The sequence below is a fragment of the Lytechinus pictus genome, chromosome 3 (assembly GCF_037042905.1).
Source record: "Lytechinus pictus isolate F3 Inbred chromosome 3, Lp3.0, whole genome shotgun sequence".
Taxonomy (NCBI): Eukaryota; Metazoa; Echinodermata; class Echinoidea; order Temnopleuroida; family Toxopneustidae; genus Lytechinus; species Lytechinus pictus.
In genome coordinates this window covers 16,130,443-16,142,082 of record NC_087247.1, presented here as the reverse complement: position 1 = coordinate 16,142,082, position 11,640 = coordinate 16,130,443, and positions in this window count along the sequence as shown.

The window sequence follows — 11,640 nt, the reverse complement described above, 5'->3', positions numbered from 1 at the left end:
ATTTAATGAGGGGGAGAAAAATGAAGGAATTTAGAGAATGGGGGGGGGAGAGTATTGTGGATGAGTGTGTGTGTGTTTGAGAGAGTATGTAAAAAAAAAAGTGTACAAAAGCGTGAAAATCTAATTGCGATTTTATGCATGCTACCCCCCCCCCCCACACACACACAAACATACCTTCAAAATGGTTTAGCAGCCTGTTAGTAAGATGTAGAGAGGGTGTGGGATCAAATCTCTGGTGTGATGCAGAGATGAAGGGAATAATGTTTGGAGGGAGGGAATCAAAGGAGAAAACATTTAAAGAAAAATAGACAAGGTAGGAGGGGAGAGGTGAAATGGAGAAGGTGGAGTAGAAGAGAGAGAGAGAAATAAAGAAATTTCCAAATAATCCACTTTGAATATTATGCCCAAGACGCTTTGTGAATAAAGATAAAGGGCACTTATCAAAACGATTTTATTTCTTTGGCAAAAAAGAAAGGTAGGCCTATAGGTGAATCTAAAAGGAGAAATTTGGCCTCGTGTTAATTGTGTTTTCATAGAAGCAAAAAAAAAACAAAAAAAAAACTAAACATTTCAACGAAAATCGTACAAGCATCTTTCCCATGACACGTAATAAAATGTTTGTAACATGTGCATATAACATGACCTAGAATGTCATTAGATACATTCACTTCTAATTCTGTGAGAACATTTTCAGTTACCATGATCCATTCTTTTTTTTTCAACATTTTTAAATTGAATATTAAGACTTCATGCAGTCACAACCCCTAAAATTAGCCTGCTCGGCGACTGGGCGGCGAGTTTTTAGCCAATATCGCCCGGGCACCGAGCGGTGGCCGTTTGGGCACCATTGGTTTTGGGTCATTGCCGTAGATGGGCATCGCTCGGTCGCCGCTCAAGACTTGGTGCGGAGTTAGAAATTTGGCGGCGCCCGCTCACTTTTCAGTCGCCGCCCTAACCACGGTCGGTGCCCGGGTGGTTGCCGTCCGGGCGCCGACGTAATATAGCGGGCACCGTCGAGCGATTTAGGTAAAAAATTGAACTCGCCGGATCAAAGGCTGTCGAGCGGTCACCGGCTGGTCGCCGGTCGATGATCTCGCCGCGAATTCAAGATCGGTCGGGCGATTAAAAAATAGGCCGATGGCCGGTGGGAGACCGCCCGCGAATCGGTGGGTCGTCAGCCGATCACTGCTCGGACGCAAAACAGAAAACTACTCCCGCGATTTGACCCAGATTTGGCCTTGAGTAATCGACATGACACTGCTCGGCCACCGATAAGTCTTTACAGCCCGCTCGACTTCTTTGGGTGATGCCTCAATTCCAGCGGCCCGAGCAAGCAACTAACGTTAATCGGTCGGGCGCCGCTATAGCGCTCTGAGTAAGTTGTGACTGAAGCCTATGTCATGTATATGTACTGTATGTCCGCGATCATGCTATAAAAACACAACCCTATGGCATGTTTTTACGTCGGACAATAATCAGGGGCGGCGATCCTGGGGGCGGCACAGTGCCCCCCCACTTTTTGAAGCACTTAAAAAACTGCCCTTTTTATTAAAGGAAAATGCCCCATGCATCACAAATATATACTGTGTCCCTTTCACATGAGGAGGACCCGTTTTACATGTCAAGTGTTACAAAGTGCCCTTTCTTGTTTGAGGACTCGGACCCGTTTTAGGTGTTACCAAGTGCTCTTTTTCATATAAGTGCCAGTTTTTACCAGAAAATACCCCCTTTCGAACCGTTTTATGTTTTAACGAGTGCCCCTTTGAAACAAGAATTTTTCTAAATTTATGTTACTTATTTTGAAGGAAAAGAAATCTAAGAATAATTATTCCTGCCTTAAGTTTCATGAGTTATGTGAATGGGATGGATAAGCAGTGACGTCCGGGGGGGGGGGGGGGGCAAGATCCCCAAAGGCCCCCCATCTGTATGCCACTGTTTATCTACCAATTCTCACGACCAAGAAAAAAAAAGAGAAAAGGAACAAAATGGATAGAGAGAAGGGTGAAATATGAAATTATTTTCTGAATGTTATGTCAAAATTCATCACAAAATTGCATTTTTATTATAAAAGTGTAAAAAAATTGATCTAGCCCCCTCAAAATTTTGGGTCCATTACACCACTGTAAATAAGATTTTTTTCCCCATGATTTAAGATAGTGCCCTTTTCGAAAGTGCCATTTTTGCCTGTGCACCCCCCCCCCCCCCACTTTCAACTTCGCTCCGCCGTCCCTGGATTCAATAGAAAATAAAATGCATCCACTGTTGACCGAACAAAAAATACAAATATGCTTCTATTCTTTTGGCCCTCTTTTATAAAAAAAAAGAAAGAAAAAAGATTAATTTATCGTTTCTTCACCATACTTTAATTAATCTTTTATTACCTTCGGCACTGTGAAAGTGCGGAAGGTGTGTACATTTTCGAAAAATATATTTTATTCATTTATCTCGTTTTACTTATTTAGTTTACTTGTTTTTCACCTTCTTTTTTGTATCGTTCAACGTTCACTTTCTAGTTTTATTATTTTCTCTGTTTCTCTACTTGATTGATTTTTCTCAAACTTAGTGATCAATTACATGTTGAAAAAAAATCTTACAAAGAAAGGAAATCGATCTTGAAAAAAAGGGATAAGCCAAAAGCGGAGTGACAGGCGATCGGTTGTCATGGCAACGTCATTGTTGACAGCGGTTCCCGTCGTTGTATTCCAGGGGTGGGATCGAAAACAACTTGGAACGGTGTAAAAAACCAATCGGGTCAATGTCGATCGAAGACAGTCAAAGATGACTGATAAAGAACTCATATTCACCATCGAATTGATGGGCTCCTAGCCTTATTTCAATTATTGTGTCATCGCATTTTAATTTTAATCTTGGATTTGAAATTTATTGAGATTTCTTATTTTTGAATTGTGTCTATTACAGACACATTATACTGTTGACATCTGTGGCATTTTCCCCCGACCGTTAACAAAAACGTTGTTTGTCCAGTTTTTCCGCGAGGTTTTCTTCTCCGTCACATAAAAATGATTCGTTTCTCAGAATACGAATAATGCTTAAAGGGTGTGTGTAGTAAGCATACAAACCACTTCGATCTCTCATATTACCCATTCATTCATTGAGAGCAAAACAACAATGGTGTAGTTTGGTAAATAAAGACCAACCGAGACAGTGCTACCAAAGTAGCTCGCGGGATTGACGAATCAAAATCATATTAGAGAATCAAGATCACCAGGCAATTTGCACCTCATTATTTCTGGACTATTCAATACTACTGGCAGCTGAAAAGAACTCTGCGATATTGTTCTTGTCTCGGCCTACGGTGAGTAGTATTCATTTTAACTATACTGCTTAAGCCCCAGTCACATATAGATCCCGGACCACCCCGGACCATCCCGGATCTGATCCGGGGTGGTCCGGGGAGAGATCCGTGTTGGCGCCTTGGGCATCCTTGGAGGTCCGGGGTGGTCCGTGTTGGTCCTTGAACGTCCGGGAGGCCAACACGGCAGTTTTTGACTGTCAAAAACATCCGGCGTCATCCGTGGACTGCCGGGTTGGCAAAGCCATCCGGGATGGGCCGTGTAGGTCCGTGTGGCTGCCGTGTAGGTCCGTGTGGCTGTCGTGTAGGTCCGTGTTGCTGCCGTGTAGGTCCGTGTGGCTGCCTGGAGTATCCTTGGCAGTCCGTGTTCTTTTTTCCCATCAAATATTTACAACGCTATTTACTTTATGAACTTTTCAGGAGTTGTTAAACAGTTGACACAAACATGCTTAATTTATTTATGATTAAATGGATGATTTAACGATTCAGGATATTTTCTTACGCTTTGGAGATTGGCCCCAACCTAATATTTGTAAACTTAGTGCATGTATCAATAATTCTTTTTCTCTTTTTTTTTTTTATATTCACCCCAACTTTGTCTGTTATTACTATTTCACATTTCATTTTCTTAAAATAAATGTTATGTACCTGTTACATCAAAATTGTACATTAAGTTTTATACCACTGCCCTGCATCGACAGTTATGCGTCATGACCTGGGACTATCTTAATTTTTATTATGTTTTCTATTGGCTTTGTAAATTTCTTTCCTTTACTGTGATTTCAATAAAGTGATATCAAATCAAATCGAAATTAAATTTGTCGTTCAATATTTAAAGTACTTAACAACTACTGTTAAAACAGTAAACTGCGTTGTATAAAAAAAACAGCGTTTTTACTGGTTAAGTAAGTTTTAAGTTTTGATATCTTTTTTAAAAACAACATAATATAATGTTGCGACAAGGATGAGAAAAAATAAATAAATATCAGCTCATTATTATGAACAGATTTTCATTTGCCGTGCTGGTCAATATAGCTGCCGTGTTGGTCCTTGAGCTGACGTGTTGGTCCGTGTAGCTGACGTGTTGGTCCGTGTTGGTGACGTGTAGGTCCGTGTTGCTGACGTGTTGGTCCTTGTAGCTGACGGGTTGATCCGTGTTGCTGACGTGTTGGTCCGTGTAGCTGACGTGTTGGTCCGTGTTGCTGACGTGTAGGTCCGTGTTGCTGACGTGTAGGTCCGTGTTGACGACGTGCTCTGCCGGCATGGTCCGTGTAGATCCGTGTGAAGATGCCGTGTAGATGCCGTGTTTACAGTCATCAACGCTTAATCCGGGGCAAAACGATCCCGGACCTCCCCGGATCATGCCGGCGTTGCCGTGTTGATCCGTGAGGATCCGTGTCTATATGTGACTGGGGCTTTAGAAGTGGTTATTTCTTGGCATTGCTGTTGATATTGCATTATTATGCGAATGAGCTATGGCTTTAATACCAGGGGGCCGTTTCATAAAGTTGTTCGTAAGTTAAGAGCGACTTTAAGAACGACTGGTGATCCCGTCTTGTTGTAAATGGTATATTCATTGGCAAAGGTTTAGCGCGTAAGAAAAGATCACCAGTCGTTCTTAAAGTTGCTCTTAACTTACGAACAGCTTTATGAAACGGCCCCCTGGAGTAAGATAAACAAATGCTTTTCTTCTTTCGTGTTAACATGCAATATGTCAGAGGCTTGCCAGACATAGCAATAACTGTTGTTATTCATCAGTAACATATCAAAGGGCTATACTGTAAACTACACGGATAAAGACCATGTGAATGTATTGTACATATACCAACAGTTGGTACACAGTAAAAACTAAATTAACAAGGGTTAGCATAACTTGTATAAATTCTGATTTACGGTCGATCCATAAGAGTTTAAAGGGATGCTCCAGGCTGAAGATATTTGTATCTCAATAAATAGAGTAAAATTCACAATGCAAAATGTTGAAAATTTGATCAAGATCAGATGATAAATAATAAAGTTATTGAATTTTAAAGATTTGCATCATTCCGTTGAAACAGTTTTAGGAAAATTTATGAATATCCATTAGTTGGGCTGATTATGTCATATCACCACTTGTTCTTTTGTACTTTATTATATGAAATCAGGTTTATTAAAAAAAAATTCTACCAAGAAATAAAACTATTGGACTGACAACTGATTAAGTGCATTAGTTATTTCTTGTTTGCAACTTATTTCATCACAATGGAGACACATCATTTACACATGTATGAAAAAATGACACAATCATGATTTCATAAATTTTAATAACATAAAAAGGAAATTGGGGTGTGACATCATCAGCCCACCTAATGAATATTCATGAAGACATGCCTAGAACTGTTTTACCGGAATACTGCCAATATTTAGAATTCAATAACTTCGTTTTTGTTATCAGATTTTGATGAAATTGTCAGCATATTGCTCTGCGAATTTTACTCTATTTATTTAGATATAAATATCTTCAGCCCGGAGTATCCCTTTAACGGAAGTTGGAGCACCCGTTCGATAAAATTAAACCGAGTAATTAATGTTCAACTTTTTGAACAAATCGTGGACTTGGGTCGCTTTTATATTTTATGTTCATGACCCAGTTGTCACAGGTTTTGCTGACATAGTATCGAATAGCAATAACCTAATATCTTCTTGTCTCCGAAAGGGAGAATAAAAAAGTATTTTAGAAGATGAAGTAGTTTGCACTTTGAAAAACTTATCACTCAGAGATTATCAATATCATATTTGTTATGTTTTATTGTGGAAGATAATGAATCTGTTATGATGATGTAAATAGTATACTAGGCGTGAGTTGTTTGTACACGTACACGAGCAGATACATACTTACAGATATATATATTTTTTTGAAACGTGGTAAGAAAGGTGGACTTTGAAGCACGGCTTAAATTCAGCAATCGAAATTATTTTAGCATGCTCGTTACTGGTACACAAATTAAGAAAATGAAACTAGATAATAAACAAATCCAAAATGTTGTGAAAATTATACCAACCTACTAGAACCTAGAAAGTGACACGACATATGCTCCTACGACATTTCATTATCTCAGAGGGCATATAGGGTTATAGAGTTAGGATTCAATTCAATCCAATTCGGTTTATTAGATATAAAACAGAATACAATGCTGTAGTCCGAAGACTAATTGTGCAATGTTTACATTGATTATTATTTACATTTGAAGATTGTATATACACTTAAAAAAATTATTCACATATAAATGAGAAACAGTTGGTTGATTGAGTCATGCATAAGTGAGATTTCAGTAGATATTACTAGCATGGGATTCTGATAATTATGTATTGGGGAAAAACCTGTTTTAAACTTACAATTATACAAAAAAAAGGTCAGAAATATAATTCAGATTTGATTTTCATTATGAAGAGATTTAGAATCAAGTTATTCCAAAAGGATTAATCATAGTTTAGAACATTTAAATAAAAAAACACAATCTTTGAGATATGAAATCCATTAAGAATGGATAGAGTATACACTCTTAAAATAAATCAGTCAAATTGACTAGATCAGTTATTATTATTATTATCATTATTATTAATATATTATCATCATCATTATTAAGTGGCGTACCGTGGGTCACGGCATGGAGGGGAGGGCACGATCAGAAATTGTGAGTCTGTGACTAAGCGTGCAATAGCCATGAGCTGATAAGAGATATAAAAGGACCGTTTCTAAGAATCAATGAAGAATACCTCACTAACAAAATGGTGCTAACGCAAAGCGAAAGCCCCATCTTTTTGCTATATATTCAGACCTGAAAATAGTACATCCTAAATATCTTTTGTAATAATGCCACTTATCTCAGTAAAAAAAACAATGCTCGCGCGAAGCGAAAATGGAACGTTTTAAGCAACTTTAAGCACTGCTTGACATGTAGGAATATGATGAAGAGGACACATCCAAATGATGATAATAATAATAACAACAACAACAACAATAATAATGATTAAAAAGCGAGAGCAAAGCCCGAGTTGATTTTTTTAATCATATTGAGACCTATAACAACAGGAAAATTCTAAGAAGTGTAATAATAAATGGGAGGAGTATCTCCCTAATCAAATTTCGTCATTTTTTCTCTATCCTATTAAAGTTTGTATACAGTCATTCATCAACCGGCTGTGAGTGTGTCTTAATGTGGCCTTAAAGCCCACATTTTTTAGGGGGCCAGACATTGCGTTTCGGGCAAAGTTTATTTTTTAAAAAGTTGTGAGCGAGCGAAGCGAGCAATAAAAAAAAAATAAATAAATAAAAAATAAATAAATAAATAAATAAAAAAAAATCGAAATTTTTATCGCAAAAATCAAATTTAGAGATAGATTTGTTTATGCAATATTCAGAAAATAACATATATATCCCTTCTCTCTTTTCTGTTCTTTAAATTTCTCTTGTGTTTCTTGGTCGTGAAAAATTAGGGGGGGGGGCAAGCGTACACAATCTCTCACCTGTACGCTATATACTAGCCTTACAAGTGAGAAATTATAGATGATATACCAGCAGGTAAGCTCAAATATTAAGTTGTCTTGGTAACACCATGATTCATTTTGAGGAGGCTGAAAATCTTAGCGTTATTTCATGGGAAAAAACCCCATTGTCTTTACAGTGTGTATCTCCAAACGTGTGACCATGTAGATTACTTGTTGGGGCTAGTAATAAATGAATAAAGACCCCCCCCCCCCCTCAAAAAAAGGCATGACGCTGAAGATTTCTTCAGATTCGGATGTAAATTTTGAAAGTTATAAAGCAATATTAGCAAGTATATTGTGATAGGTGAATTTAAATAAATCGACGTGATTCCACCATGTACTGTATATTTCACTAATTATTTTGATGATAATTGTCGATTAGCATATACTGGATACTATACTTATAACTATCTCTATCAAAATAAAGTTAGTATAAGTATGTGAAAAAAGGTGTATCGGCCTAAATTGTAAGTCCAATTACGTTATTTCGATGCTAGAGTCGTCTTTTTTCCTACAATTTTTATTCTAAGTAACTCGATGCTGTCACTTATTCATTGTATTCAATGTGGCATCTTAATCGTTCCAATTTGGCGAATTCTAAAGTATTCTGAAACATGAATGTATGCTACTCTGAAGAAAAGGGGTTCGTTTCATTTGTACTTTTATTCGAAATGTTAAAAATGTTTTATGTATTCAAAGTTCGCAGCAAGTACAATTCATTTCTAGTCAAACATGGTGTGTTGTAATATCCTGTATACTGTATAGTAGGTCTGTATCGGTGATCATGGTGATGTTGACATTAGTCCTGTGTTGAATGATAGATTATACATGTTGTATATTTAAAAAAAAAGATTTTTCTTGTAAAAGAATGATTCTTTATCACGACTAAAATCTATAATTAATAGTACAAAAATAATGATGACATTGGCTTGCCTACGAGAAGGTTTTTCAATGTACTTTATTATGTATTTCCGGATAATATCAAACGATATCATCATGTTATTTTGTTACTATTATCAACAATGTTTTCCTCACAAAGTCTTCCATGATTAAAATTTAATTTACTGATCTATTAATTTATAAATGATTTATCCATGCGTGCATAGAATAGGGTGATCAAGCGAATCAGCTTTCTTCTCTATGATTGTTTACTTGTATCCATGACAACACTGGGCTCTGCCAATATTTTGTTCTTTGACTGGAAATAATCATGCATCATCCTGTTTCATTCCCCCCCCCCCCTCTCTCTCTCTCTCTCTCTCTCTCGCATTGTCAACGTGTTTGAATATCCATGAGGCCTGTATGCTGAAAAGGATGTGAATACTGGAATAAATTTCAGTTTTTTTTTAATATCCATGAGGCCTGTATGCTGAAAAGGATGTGAATACTGGAATAAATTTCAGTTTTTTTGAATATCCATGAGGCCTGTATGCTGAAAAGGATGTGAATACTGGAATAAATTTCAGTTTTCCCGTAACAGAGCTAATAACTTGATTAAAAATTTGAAAAAGAAGTATTATCAGGACAAATTTAAGGGCTGCGAAAATGACATAAAAAAGAACTGGAACATTTTATCGAAGCTTATACCTAAGAAAAATAAAACCACGAGTCATGATGTTAAATTAACAATTGATAATGATCAAATACCTAACAATGAAATAGCTCACGTTCTTAACAAAGCCTTTAATGAAGTCGGCTCAAGGTTGCAAGCCGCTTCGGGTAATTTCTCGAAAGATTTATTAAACAATTTACAAACTCTGTTTATTCCAGATTGTGAAATTAAATTTTATGCAATAAAAAAGGAGTATGTTTTGAAAGAACTATTACATATTGATTGTTCGAAAGCGGTCGGAGTAGATGGCATTCACCCTAAGTTTCTTAAGCTGGCAGCAGAGAGTATAGCTGGCCCTTTAACCCATTTATTTAATGCAACTTTACAAACTATAGTGTTATTCCAGAAGATTTCAAAACATCAAGAATTACTCCTGTATTAATATAAGGGAGGATCATTTGATATTGACAATTATAGACCAATTTATGTGCTTCCAGTCCTGTCCAAAATACTAGAGAGAGCAATACATGATCAATTGTATAAGTACTTAAATGTAAATGATCTACTTGCAAATGGTCAGTCTGGCTTCAGACCGTCTTATTCTACTGCCACTTGTCTAACTGAGATTACGGACTTTTTGTATGATAAAATGGACCGAAAACATGTTACTGGTGGTATTTTCTTGGACTTACGCAAAGCTTTTGATGTTATTCCTCACAATTTTATACTTGCAAAACTTAAGTACTATGGTATTACTGGCAATTAATACAACTGGATGGAATCGTATTTAACAGACAGAAGGCAATTTGTAATGATTAACAGTTGTCGCAGTGAATTTTTGAAGATAAAATCAGGTGTCCCACAAGGATCTATACTGGGTCCATTGATATTTTGTATTTTTATTAATGACATGTGTAATTTGAAATTGCATGTACATTCTAAAATGTCTCTTTATGCTGATGATTCCGCCATTTTTAATCACGGTGAATCAATTAAGGAGGTACAAAAGTATTTGCAAGATGATTTTGATTCAACAAGTTAATGACTAGACTTAAATAATATGCATTTACACCGGCAAAAAACAAAAGCCATGGTATTTGGTCAAAAGAAAAAGTTGAGGGGTGCTCATTTGTCAGTGAAATTCAGGAGCATACAATTAGAAAATGTAAAAAAGATTAAATACTTAGGTGTCATGCTCGATCCGGGCTTGACTTGGTGCGAACATATTACTAATATCGTTTGTAAAATATCTCGGGCAATAGGTTGTGTAAGGCGGATTAAGCACTTACTGTCCTTTGATATCATGAAGAAGCTGTACTTTTCTATGATTTTACCTTAAATTGATTACTGTATTACATCTTGGGGAAGCAGTGCAAAAATACATTTAGATAAGATACAAAAACTTCAAAATAAATATGCCAGAATGCTTTTGAAAAAAGATTATAATACATCACAAATTTCTTTGTTGCAGTCACTGAAGTGGCAATCAGTAGATCAGCGTATAAAATATCAGTATTGTGTTCTTGTATATAAAATAATGAATGATTTAGTTCCAAATTATTTAAAACCTTTAGTATGTAAACGGCCCGTTAAATACAGGACACGGTTTTCTTTACGATGCCCCCTTCAGCTTCCCAAAGCTAGAATTGAACATAAAAGAAAATCTTTCGCATATGTCGGACCCAAATTATTTAATGCACTTCTTCAAATTTACAAGTTTGTACCTCCTTGTTAGTTTTTAAAAAATTATGCAAAGCCTTTCATACGAATTGATAAAGAGCGAAATGATATTCCATTGATTTACAATGCTATGTATGTTTAAATTGTCACTTCCCACTCTATATTTTGGTGTTAATTGTTTCTGATGTTAGATATTTTGTATTTTGTATTTTTGATGTTGTTTGTTGCTGTTGTTGTTCATAGTTATCTTGACATGTATTTTAGACTGCAGGGCGCCTTTGTGAAGCAGTTTTAAGAACTGAACAGGCCTACCCTGCAGTATAAAATAAATAAAACAAAATAAATAAATAAATACAACTTTTTTCAATACATTGTCTATATACACAAATTTCAATGCTGATTTTGAACTTCAATCATGAACATTAATATACTATAAGACCTCCTCCCACTTCCTTTCTTGTTTTCTTGGAATAATCATATGAGGGACGACCGTCTTATACCTACCCGCCCATGGTCACTGATAAGAGCTATAAGTTTTATTAAATTTCTTGTATTTAGATTTTATCTG